We start from the raw sequence: 13,031 nt of genomic DNA, 5'->3' as shown, positions 1-13,031 counted from the left end.
ATACAGTGTCACCTGTACTACAGCCTGGTGAGGGAGATAGACAGTGATTACATAGGGATACTCCACCAAGCTGGGGAAACGTGTTTAGAAAATGGTTGGGTCACACTAAATACCTGGGGCAAAGTGGGATTCCTAGGCAGCTGAGCTCTGGTAAATATTCCAGATTGAATTAGAGCGCTGAGCCCAGTGGCCTCTGGTTATTACTTGTGGGATTCTATTACTTGTTTATTCATTTAGTCATCTGTTTACCCATCCACCCACTCACACACCCACCCATCCTTCTATTCATCTAACCATCTGCTGATTCATCCATCCACCCACCCACCCATCCATCCACCCACCCATCCATCCATCCACCCACTCATCTATTCACCCATATACCTACCCACCCACTCATCCATTCACCCATATACCTACCCACCCACCCATCCATCCACCCATATACCTACCCACCCACTCATCCATTCACCCATATACCTACCCACCCACCCATCCATCCACCCACATACCTACCTACCCATCCAGCCAGCCATCAACTCTTGAATCTCTACCACGTGCTGAGTACTGTGCCAGTGTTGGAGAGACAGGAATGTAAGGCGTTGTCTCTGTCCTCAAGGGACTCACAGTTTCGTTGGGGAGTCAGAGAACAAAGCAGATGATTCCAGGCCAGAGTGTTAGGTACTCAGAGGAGTGAGTGGCCATGGCCTTGGCCATCCCTGCCCCGTCCCCCGCCTCATGGAAGACTTCCCTAAGGCCATCTTGTGTTAAGATTCAAAATGTAGGTGGGAGTGTCCCAAGCAGCCGAGGTGGGACATGGTTTTCAGGCCAAGGAAGGATCTTGCCCCTGGGGAGGCAGGTTTCGTGGCAGGGCAGGTGGGGGACCCTCTTCTGCTCCCAGATTCCAGCCTCTGTCTCCCGTGTATGTTTCCCCGTGAGGCCTGTTCCACAGCAGGTGCTCAGCAAACGTTCATCATTGGTGAACAGGGAGATGGGGATGATCTGTCAGAAAGGATGGCAGTGTATGGGGGGCCACACCGAGGAGCTTCTGGCTCTGTGGGGTCCTGGACAGGGTGCAGAGAGGGAATGACACCATCACCAGGCTCCCTTGGCTGAGCGGGGAGAATGGGGAGGGTGGGCGAGGGAGCCTCCTGGGCCTTCAGCTCTTTGCTTGTGCGGATCAGAGCCATTGTGTTCATGAAACCTTGGTGAACCCGTGATTCCTTCCCAACGGAGGGTCTCTCCTGAAGCTCAAAGGCTCTGCCATGCTTGGTGGTGGTGGAATGAGGGACAGAGTCACACAGGTTGGGGTGGGGGGTGGAGTACCTACAGTGATGGTCTCTGGAGTCAGACTGCTTGGTTTTGATTCTCACTCTGTCTCCGGTCAGCTGTGTGTCCTGGGACAAGTGTCTCAACCTATCTGTGTTCCAGTCCAGTTTCTCAGCTTGTCAGATAGTAACAGCCTCTCCCTCACCCGGTTCCTGGATCGATAGAGGCAGTTGTCACGTGTAAAGCACATAGAGCCATGCCTGGTACCTGGAGAACATCTGCTCAACAGTAGCTGAACTGTGGGGCTTTGGAGGCAGGATGTTTATTAGTCTTGGAGACAGCAGACCTGGTTCGAATTCCCCCGTACCTCTAACTAATTAGAGACCTTGGCAGGCTGACTCAGGCTCTAAGCGGAGGTTTCTCATCTGTGGAATGGGGATTGACGCTCCAGACAGTTGCTGGGAGGAGTCTGGCGGTTCCTTTTTTTCTTTGGGCTTGTTAATGAAGTCAGGAAACTTGGGTCTGAACAGCTCGGGTGAAATCTCCACCACCCACAGTCACTGGGGCTCAGCCTCAATGTCCATAGGGCCTTAGCCTTCACCCTCCATGTCCTCACTGGTTTCTGGGATGCTATGGAAATGGGCTATTGGATGCCTGGGGTGTGGGGTCTTCAGAGCAGGTGCTACAGGGTGGAGCATGACACTTAGTCTGCAGGGACATGGGGAAGGGACTGTTCTCTCCTGGCCAGCCTGGGTCTGGGTATACTGCAGAGCCCAGGGTTCCTGACACCTGTCCTAGATTCAGTACCCCTCCCCCACCACAGTCCCGCTTGATTTGAATTCTCAGTGCTGAGTAATTCAGGCATGCCTGATGCCCCAGATTTAAGGTTTGAGTCACAAACAGATAAATATTAACTCCACAAATCGAGCTCTGAATGTAAACCTGTTTGGGCTGGCCACCTGGGGGAGACTGCCAGGTTCTGAACCCCCTGTCCAGCTGATGGCCAGGATAAGCAGGCACCCTCTAGGGGAACATGGGGCACCTGCTTCATGCCAGGTGACGACATTTAGTCCTCATCAGGGTCCAGTGTCGGGGGCTGCTGTTCCTGTTTTAGCGGAGGCGGAGAAGGAGGCCTAGGCAGGGCCGGAGGCCTGCTCAGCTTTGCACAGCTAATGGGGCGGGCCTGGGGCTGGAGCCAGCGGGTCCTCCCTGCAAAGCCCTCGCTTTCCCGCTGTGGACTCCCAGCAGTCTCCCTGCTGCTATTTGGGCCAGGATGCTCCATGTGTCACTGGGGCTGAGGTTTGCTTTCTGGCTCCTCTGGGCCTTGGTTTCAGATTCCTCTTTTGCAAAGTGGGCAGAGGCTGGTTGGGGTCTCCGGCAGGCAGGACTGGCCCAGGACCACGGGAAGCTGGGCCTGCTTGTGATGTGGGAGGCCCTCCTGGGGCCTAGACTGGGGCTTGGGAGTGACCACCTGGCTGATCAAACAAGCCTTTGCTTGAAGACCATGTACAAGACATCACGGAGACCCCTGGGGTCTAGCCACAGTCTCTGCCTTCTGGGAGCTGACACATGAGCAGGAACAAGAACACAGGTTTGGGGACTTCAGGATCTAGGTCTGAGTCCTGAGTCTTGTTAGCTGTGTGGTCATGGGCAGGCACCTTTGTCTGGCTCAGCCTGAGTGGCTCCCTGTGGCAGAGGAGTGATAACTGCAAGTCAGAGGATTTGTGCGGGGAGGCAGGGACGTAGCTCCGAGCCTATAGGAGGTTGTGAGTAGGTAGGAAGTAAGTTGACTTCCCTTCTCAGGCCCTCAGATGACAGTCTTCCACAGCTGAACGGGACCAGCGGGTCGGAAAGGTGAGCGCAGACTGCTTCCTGGCGGGCAGCTGGAGGCAGGGCACAAAGGGTGTCAGCTTCTCGCCAGGGAGTCAGGGACTGAGTCTGCCTGGGAGAGAGGGAGATGCTGGCTTCTACCTGGCCTTGCCCCGCTCACCTCATCCATGCTCCTGCCCCACAAGCCCTGCAGGTAATGGCAGCCTCAGCAAGGTCCGTGGCCATTCTCACAGGTGGGGAGCATCAGAACCCCGGGGGAGGAAGTGACTTGTCCAACGCTGGTAGGAGCCGGTGGCAGAGCCAAGCTGACCTCCAGCCTGAGGCCAGCCAGACCCTGACGGTGCACGCTCAGCCACCTGGGTGGGTCCCTGGGCTGTCGGGCTCCTTGGCCAGGCTGGCCTGCCCGGGGAGAACCGTGAACAGAATACTCTGGGGCACGTGACTCACAGGCGGGTCTTTCGTCCACCAGAGCACTTTTTGTTTTCCTTTCTTTTACTTTTCCCTAATAAGGGCTCCCTGGTGTTCACCTCTCCTTCCTTGGGCCCTGGAGGGATGGTGCTTTTTGCCCCAGATGCCTGCCCTGGGAGAGCGCCTGTTAGCTGCTGGACTGCAGGTGCTCCAACATTGGGGAGGTCAAAGAGCGGCTAAGCGGAGGCATGGGAGTTGCACAGACCTGGCCCACAGATGGGTGGGCCCACTACAGCTATGTGACCTTGGACAAGTCACTTTACTTCTCTGAGCCCCACTTTTACTTAAGTCAATCCAACCAGTATTTATTGAAGACCACTTAGATGCCAGGTAGGATGCTAGGCATTTTGGGTAGGCTCAGCCACTGTCCTCTGGGAGCCTTGAGATGGAGCGAGGAGTCAAGTGGGGACCTGGGTCTCTGCCTGGAAGTGTCGAGGAGCTTGTGAGGTGACATGTGAAACGCCACACACACCTCCTGGTTGTAATAGAAACTCAGAAATGATAGTGAGCTTCGGTTTTGTTTGCAGCCAGTGAGAGAAGTCACTGGGCTTTCCATGTGAGTTCCTGTCACTTTGATGCCACTTGTTAGCAGGAGAATGAGGGGGCTACTTCTGGAGGGAGGCTGTGGATTTTCCCTAACTGCCCGTGTGAGTTAGGGCCGGAAGTTGTGACCCGAGACTGCCATGTTCCCAGGCACGCCTTGAGCTTTGCAAAGAGGAAATGCATCCCAGCTGACGTCCTAGGGTCACTCACCCTGGGCACATAGCAGGCACCCAAGAAGTGTTTGTTGAACTAATAAGAGGGGCCATGACAGCCTGGAACGGGTTCCTCGTGCAATTGACACGGGGAAGTAGGGACTGCTGATGGGCGTCCAGTGCAGGGAGCAGGAGCCTTGTTCTGAGAAACTCCAGAAGATGAAACGAGGGCAGGCGTAGACCATTCTTATGAGTCTTTTTGCCAAAGGAGGAATTAAAATACGAGAGTGTGATGTGGGACAGTGAGTCAGGCTTGGGGTGAGGTGGGGCACTGATGGAATACCCACTCTGTGCCCGTCACAGGGCGAGGCTCAGGAAGTCCGTTGGGGCAGGGAGCCATTTCCCCATTGTTCACTGACGAGTCCTAAACACTTAATATGGTACTGGGCTCGTGGGAGCACTTAATCCATATGGGCTGAATAAACAAATGAGTGTATTGCTTAATTAGGTTTCAGGAGTGTCATTACACCCAGTCTGCAGATGAGTAAACTGAGGCTTAGGGAGGTCAAGTCATGCATTTGCTTAGTTGTGGGGCTAAAATTTGGAGTCAGGGCTGCCAGATTTCTTTCTTTCTTTCTTTCTTTCTTTCTTTCTTTCTTTCTTTCTTTCTTTCTTTCTTTCTTTCTTTTTAATTGAATTTATTGGGGTGGTATTGATTGATAAAATTATGTAGGTTTCAGGTGTAAAGGCTGCCTGATTTCAAAGCCCTGACCCACCCATCTGCTAAGATTAAGGAGGAATTCTTTTTTTTTTTTTTTTTGTGGGAGAGACAGAGAAAGAGTCGAGAGAGGGACAGATAGACAGGAAGGGAGAGAGATGAGAAACAACAATTCTTCGTTGCAGTTCCTTAGTTGTTCATTGATTGATTTCTCATATGTGCCTTGACCGGGGCTACAGCAGACCGAGTGACCCCTTGCTCGAGCCAGCGACCTTGGGCTCAAGCTAGTGAGCCTTGCTCAAACCAGATGAGCCCGCGCTCAAGCTGGCAACCTTGGGGTCTCGAACCTGGGTCTTCCACATCTCAGTCCGACGCTCTATCCACTGCGCCACCACCTGGTCAGGCAGGAGGAATTCTTGCCCTGGGGGACAGGTTGGATTTCAGCCTCTTAAAGACTCCTCCCTTCCGAGAGTGACTGGTTGTGGGAAAATACCAAAGGCAGGACTCAGAAATAATGGCAGGGTCAGTATAATGACTAACACAAGATACCCCCACCATTAACTCCTGCTCAGATCAAGGGGCACCCTTTTAAGGGGCCAGGTTAGAAGGGGATTTGGTGCTGCTAGCAGTAAAGGGGGCCCTGCCAGGCTCGGTCTGACATCATGGTTGTCTTCAGTCATAGCAGGGGGAGGGCGCTGGCTCAGGCCGTGCTCGCTCAGATAGGCACAGTGGGGCCTGAACCTCAGGCTGTCCCTACCCAGGAGCCTTCTCCAGAGTGGTGGCTGGATGGCACTGGGGGAATCCTGATTGACAGGACCATGACCTGCTGCCTCCCCATCCCCCTTCTCTGCCCCCCCCCTGCCCCAAGCCCCCGCTGATCCCAGGCCAGCATGCTAAGTGAGACCTAATGTGTTTACGTTTGGCTGCCCCTAGAGCCCAGAACTGGGCCCCGGACAGAGGGGGCTGCTTGTTGAGACTCCGTTGGGGACAGTGCAGCTAGAACTCTTCCTGGGCACCACAGGGCCTGATGAGGACTTTGCTAATCTCCCACGTTCTCTTCCTGCTGTGCCTCGCCACTGGGGTCCTGGCCCCGTGAATGGGGTCCTTGTGGTCCCATCTGCTCACTGGAGTGTTTCCCAGACAGCACAACAGTCCATCTGAGTGGTGCTGGGCTGGTGGCTGACGATTGAAAACCCAGATCCTCTTGTGGTTTAAGCCCTGCCCCCAGATGGCCTGGGTTCAAATCCCAACTCTACCTATATTAACTCTGTGACCTTGAGCAATTTTCTTCACCTCTCCGTACCTCTGTTTCCTAATCTGTCAGATGGAGACGACAATAGCTCCTCTCTCACAGGGTTGTTGCAAAGGTTAATTATAGGAGTGAAGTGCTTGAAATAGTTCTGGGCACTTGGAGGCAAGTAGGAACGTTAGCTGTTGTGATGCTGGTTTGGGCACCCCTGACCCCCTGGTGGCATTAGGCAACCCCAGGAGCTGCTGCCTTTTTGTCTGGGTTCCATCCACTCAGTACTGTTTGGCACAATGAGGGCATACCTGGGCCAGGTCACAGGAGAGGGGAGCAGTGGCCGTATGCAGGGCCCTGACTTCCACGGGAAGTCCCTTTTTACCTTCTCCTTGTCTCTGTCCCGCTCACATGTTCTCATTGCTCCCGTGTCCCAGGCCTTGCAGAGATGAACTGTTCACACTGTGTTCACTGTTTCTAGGGGTATTAACTGATGGATAGGTACCCCCACCATCTGGGTTCAGGGGACCTCCCGGGAGTGCCTACAGCCACGACATTCCCCCCACAGAAGCAATGCCCGCTCTTTCATTTTTTTTTTCTTCTTTTTCATTTTTCTGAAGCTGGAAACAGGGAGAGACAGTCAGACAGACTCCCGCATGCGCCCGACTGGGATCCACCCGGCACGCCCACCAGGGGCGACGCTCTGCCCACCAGGGGGCGATGCTCTGCCCATCCTGGGCGTCGCCATGTTGCGACCAGAGCCACTCTAGCGCCTGAGGCAGAGGCCACAGAGCCATGCCCAGCGCCCGGGCCATCTTTGCTCCAATGGAGCCTTGGCTGCGGGAGGGGAAGAGAGAGACAGAGAGGAAAGCGCGGCAGAGGGGTGGAGAAGCAAATGGGCGCTTCTCCTGTGTGCCCTGGCCGGGAATCGAACCCGGGTCCTCCGCACGCTAGGCCGACGCTCTACCGCTGAGCCAACCGGCCAGGGCTGCACTGCCCGCTCTTGATCGTTGGTGCCCATTCAGTTCTACAGCTCTGCTGCACTGTGAGGTCCGAGGGGTAGGGACCGACGAATGAGTGGAGGTCTGAGGGGTAGGGACCAACGAATGAGTGGAGGTCTGAGGGGTAGGGACCGACGAATGAGTGGAGGTCCGAGGGGTAGGGACTGACGAATGAGTGGGGAGAATTGAGCCATACACTAGGCTCAGCTCGGGGACACAAGGGGCCTGGCCTCAGAGAGCTAATAGTCTAGTTATCTATTTAAGAATTCAAAACCAGCTGCTCAGTACCAGCAATGGCCCTGGGTGCCGGGGACAGGAGAGGCATGACACATGGCCCCTGCCTTGAAAGGTCGCAGTTTACCCCTCCCCTCTGTTCTTCTCTCTCCACCTTCTGCATTCCTGATGCTGGGTCAGGTGGTACAGAGGCACAGAGAAATGGGTCACGGTCTGCGCCCCAGTCTAGTGGGGAGAGCCACAAAAACCAGTAACTGGAATAATGCAGTTGCTTTAGAGTCCTGTGGCCTGGTATTTATCTGCTATGGAAACCAGTGGTCATGACTTTGGTCTTTGTGTCCCTGTGACTAATAGCAGTAACTCTACCCCATGTTAACAGGCCGGTATCTGCTCTGAATCTCCTAGGACTTGACCAGATGCCCCTAGTAAAAGTTCTCCACCTCAGCGCCGGTGACGCTCAAGCCGGTGACTCTCTGCTGTGGCACTGTCCTGTGCACTGTAGGGTGCTGAGCAGCATCCTTGTCCCCTGTCCCTTAGATTCTTAGATGCCACTAACATTCCTGTCCTTCCAGTTGTGAGGACCAAAATGTTTCCAGACATGGCCAAATGTCTCGGGGGGGAACAAAATCGCCCCCAGTTGGGAACTCCTGCCTTAGATGGACCAGTTATGACTATCTGCCTAAATCAAAGAGGGATGGAAAAATTTTGAAATTTAACCCTGCCTCCCCCCCCAAAAAAAAAGCAAAAGAGGTTAAAAGAGCCCACACCAAATTCCATGGGCGCATACATGACCTTGTTTGGCATAAAATGCCAACGTCCATTGGGCAGTGGGGGGGGCCCTTGGAGGCTGAGCAGTGTGTGCCTCGGCCCAGGCCGCACGGAACCAGAGCCCCTGGCAGGGTGAACTGGACTGTCGCCCGGCTTTTGTGCCCCTTTGTGTAGTTATGATGCAGGACAGGTCAGCAGATGAGCACACGGAGTATGCAGGGCCAGCATCGGTCCTGGGAGGGCTGAGTCAATGTTCGGCTGTCCACCTAAATGTCAGTTGAGCCTTGGTGTTGTCCCTGGCCTCATATTGCGTATTCTGGTTTGTAACGATGTATGCATCTGTGCAATGGTTTAGCGTCTGCCTCACCCCGGGCTGTGGAATCCAGGAGGGCGGAAACCAAGGTTCTCCTGGTTATCAGCAAATCCCCAGACCTTGCCTGGTGCCTGGCATACAGAAGTGCTCAATAAATATGTGGAATGATTAGGAGGCATTATTGGATGGCAAAAGGATCTAGAGAGTGAAAACTGGCTTTTCTGCCCTCCCCTTGAACACTGTTGAGCTTAAAAATCCCCAGAAAGAGGGAGCAGGGCCTGGAGACCTCAGTTCTAACACAGATGGTATGTGTGTGGAAGACGTGACCTCCATCACTCGCTTCCTGGTTTGCACCTTAATGTGGAAAGAGATGGCGCTCCATCTTGTGACCAAGAACCTGGCCACAGGACAGACCTTGCGTGAACCAGGCAAAGGCTCAGCTTTGGCAGGAATCGTAGGAGTCTATGCATGCGTTCACCCCTCCGTCCAGCACTGAGCACCTGTTAGGTGTGCTGCAAGCAGGGAGGAGAGCCCTGAGTTCCGCCTGCCCAGGCCTACTCTCTCTCTGCAGGTCCCCTAGGCTGCTCCTGGTGGTGACAGACAGCCTTAGGCTTTTGTGTGTGTGTGTGTGTGGGGGGGATCACTGTACCTTTGATGGCTGGAGAGGGGTTGTCCCTGAATTTAGGTGAATATGTTCGAGCTCGAGCAAGGAAATGGAAGCACCCTGGCTTTTGCCGCCCTCCCGGGCTGACTCCGCAGGCAGGGTGCTTTGCACAAAGGGTGCACCTGCAGCCAGCTCTGAGGCGCCCTCTGCCTGGCCACACGCACCCAGGGGAGTGGATGGTCTGCCTGGCACTGTGCTCTGAGCTTAGCTCGTCTCTGTGTTTCACACCAATTAAAGGAACTCACTGTCTCTTTGGGGAGTTTCCCCCTTCCTCACTGTGATCCCCTTCCCTGGAATCTTGACTTTAAAAGGGGTGGAAGGCAGGGTTAGGCTTTGGGGGAGCTTACACAGCTGAGTGTTAGCCTCTGGGCCAGGTCAAGCTGGGGGCTGTCCCAGAGCATGTTGGTGGGCACCCCTTGCCCTCGGAGAAGAGGGCTGCAGGGTCAGATGGCGCGTGAGAGGCTGCCACCCTCTAAGCTTGCTCTTACTTGGAAGGCAGTGATGGGGGCGGGGCTGTGGGATCTCTCAGCTCTACCCGGACAGCACCCTTCTTGTTGGCCAGGGCAGCTATTCAGTTAGAAGGAGGTGGTGGCCCATTCATTCATTCAGCAAACATTGATGGAGCACCAAATGTGTTCTAGGCTCTTGGTGAGGTGCTTTTGGTGAATTATCTTATTTAATCCTCATGACAGCCCTATGTGGTGGGAATTCTTACAGTTCTTGGGCAGAGAGGGACCCAGGGATCAGAACAGTGAAACAGCATCTTTTGTGTGTGTGTGTGTGTGTGTGTGTGTGTGTGTGTGTGTGTGTGACAGAGACAGAGAGACAGAGAGGGACAGATAGAAACAGACAGGCAGGAAGGGAGACAAGAAGCATCAATTCTTTGTTGCAGCTCCTTTAGTTCATTGATTGCTTTCTCATATGTGCCTTGAATGGGGGGGCTACATCAAACTGAGTGACCCCTTGCTCGAGCCAGCGCCCTTGGACTCAAGCTGGTGAGCCTTGTTCAAACTAGATGAGCCCGCGTTCAAGCCGGTGACCTCAGGGTTTTGAACCTGGGTCCTCCACGTTCTAGTCCAACGCTACTATCCACTGCGCCACTGCCTGGTCAGGGATGAAACAGCATCTTAGTGTCACAGAGAGTATGTGGAAAGCCCGGTTTGATTGCAGAGCTCACTTTCCTAAAAACCATTCCCAGGACATGATGGTGACAGAAAGGGCACCCAAGGGGCCCCTGTGGGACCAGGGACTGCTGCAGAGCCGGAGCCACCCCGAGTGCAGTGGGCCCAGGTCTCCCATTACACAAGTGCCGCACCTCTGACAGCGGGATGCAGGCAGGGGTCGCTCCCAGCTCATAGCACCCAGCATGGTTTCAGTGACAAGGGCAGCAGGAAAATAAGGGAGTTCAGGAATTCTGTAGGACCAGTGTGTGGGCGGCATCATCTGAGCTATCTAGTTCCTCACGTGTCCCCATTACTGGGTTGGTGGGTACCACTTAGGTTCTTGTTAAAGTTGATTATGAAAGATGACTTGTGCCCTGGCTGGATGGCTCAGTTGGTTAGAGCATCATCCTGAAGCACGGAAGTTGCTGGTTCGATCCCCGGACAGGGCACACACAGGAACAGATCTATGTTCCTGTATCTCTTTCCTCTCCCACCTTTCTTCTCTCTCTAAAATCAATAAAATAAACATTAAAAAAAAAAAAAAAAAAGGAAAGAGGAGCAGTGTTTGGAACTGGTTTCCTGTTGGGGACATGGTCCTGGATTTGACTCCGTTCCAGGACAGCAGAACTCAGGACAAACCCATTTCATGGTTGAAACCACCCTCCACTCTCTCTGCCCTCAACCCCTCCAGCCCAGGCTCCTCATTGAGTTGCATTTCCCAGCCCCGGCAGCATCTACTCAGAGGGGTGGGGTTAACAGCCAGGGAGGTAGGGTGGGGTCACTGCGGAGGGAGAGGCGCCCCTACAGGTGGGGACAGACCTCCATCTGATCAGGGATCCGCCTCTGGTGAACTTGACTTTAGTTAATCTCTCTACCTCCGTGAGCTTCAGTTTCCTCCTTTGTAACATGGGGTTGATTCTTCACAGTTGTGTGATGGTCCTCTGCTTGCGGGGCAGGCAGGAAGACATGCATGTCTGTGCCTCCTCGCAGGTTTAGAGGACAAACAACAGCTGGAATAACATGCCCATCTTGGGGAGTGTATTTTTTTCTTTTCTTTTCTTTTCTTTTTTTTTAATTTGTAAGGTTGGGAGAGAGAGAGAGAGGAGAGAGGTAGAAACTTATTTGTTGTTCCTCTTATTTATGCATTCATTGGTTGATTCTTGTATGTGTCCTGATCGGGGATGGAACGTACAACCTTGGAGTATCGGGGTGATGCTCCAACCAGCTGAGCTACGGGTCCTGGGCTCTCCTGGGGAGTGGTTTTGAGTTTAAGTACTGACTGCCTTCGGTTCAGCCAGAGCTGCCCTGGGCCTTGAGGCTGAGGCCTCCGGCCCCCTGGGGCTCCAGGCAGGGCTTGCCTTTCTGCAGACCTCAGATGCTGCCTGGCCAGCTCGCCTGGCTGTGGTTGGGTGGGCTGAGTTATTTTTAGCTCTTGAGTTTTACAAAGGTTGTTTCTTCCTGCCCAGAACTCTCTTGTGGGGCAAAGTGAAGTGCCCCCTCCCTGAGAGAGCAGAGGGTGGGTCTGAAGAAAGAGATGGGAGCCAGACTAGACCCTCGTGGGCTTTGAAAGGGAGGCCTCCTCCACTCTCCATGGCCTGCCCGCCAGGGGCTCCAGTGCCCAGCCTTGACTCTGCACTCCTGTACTCTGTCCCTGGGCAGCTGGACATCTGGAAGGTCCCTCACCTGTCTGTGTGGGGAGGACTGATGTGTATACCTCCTTCTAGAGTGGTTGACGGTGGCAGCCGTTGGAGCTTTGGAGTCCTATCCCCTCTCCTGGCCACGTGCTTCTGACTTACCAGAGCAGAAATGTGATCGTTTTTTAGAGCAAGTGCTTAAAATTAGTCCAAATCCATCTGCCCCGCCCCTCTCTCTCTTCTGATCACGCCCTCGCTTTGGCCCCAGACTTCTTCCCATACTGGTTTGAGGAGCTGCCCCTTGCATAGTTGGCAGTGAATCTGTTTATGAAGCTCTCCTGGGAGGAGCTGTCTTGGCTGCAGGCTGATTTCAGATGGGAGGAGGTACAGTCCCAGGGGGCCTTGGCCGCCTTATCCCCTCCCCTGATGGTGGTGGTGGGACTGACCCAGACCAAGGGGTTCCTTCATCAGTTAGCAGGTGTGTGTTGAGGCCTCGTGCTGGCCCGGCACTGTCCCAGGGCAGTGGATAGAGCCATAAACAGAAACAGTAATGCCCTGGCCTCTGTCAAGTCCACATTCTCGTAGGAGGAGGCTGTTATAAACAACTAAAATATACAGATGCCCGGAGGTGTTAAATACCATGAAGACAGGGAAGCCGGGTATGGGGAAGGAGCCTGATAAGGAGGTGTTTGTATTGTTTTAAAGAGGGTGGTGGGAAAGCCTCTCTGAAATGGTGACCTTGAGCAGAACCCTGAGGAGGTGAGGGAGCATCCATGTGTATGTTCAGATGGAGGGAGCAGCAAGTGCAAAGGTCCTGAGGCTGGAGCCTGCATGGGGTGTTTGAGGACCTGCACAGTGGTTGTGACTGGGGTAGAGTAAGCTATTGAGGGACACGTAGGATCTGAAGTCAGAGAGGTAATGGGGTGGGGGAGGCATCCTGTAGGACCTTGTAGGTTAAGGTGAGGACTCTGGCTTCCACCTGAAAGAGGTAGGAAAGCATTTGAGGGTCTGAGCAGGGGAGTAACTTGGCTGTAGTA

General features: G+C 54.1%; 1 protein-coding gene across 11 annotated transcripts in view; it reads left to right on the top strand.

Moving 5' to 3' along the window:
* Positions 1–13,031, top strand: part of ARHGEF10L (Rho guanine nucleotide exchange factor 10 like) — a 173,906-nt gene that overhangs the window by 27,704 nt on the left and 133,171 nt on the right. The window contains exon 1 of one of the 11 annotated variants that reach the window (XM_066270297.1): positions 3,100–3,120. The exons of 9 other annotated variants lie outside the window; for them this stretch is intronic. The gene's annotated coding sequence lies outside the window, so the exon portion shown is untranslated. Of the gene's footprint in view, positions 1–3,099; positions 3,121–3,145; positions 3,290–13,031 lie in introns of those variants that run through there. One more of the 11 variants, XM_066270295.1, reaches the window with a different exon arrangement.

This window comes from Saccopteryx bilineata, chromosome 3 (genome assembly GCF_036850765.1).
Source record: "Saccopteryx bilineata isolate mSacBil1 chromosome 3, mSacBil1_pri_phased_curated, whole genome shotgun sequence".
Classification (NCBI taxonomy): Eukaryota; Metazoa; Chordata; class Mammalia; order Chiroptera; family Emballonuridae; genus Saccopteryx; species Saccopteryx bilineata.
Note: the sequence above shows the minus strand (reverse complement) of the source record. Positions and strands in the feature narration are given on the sequence as shown.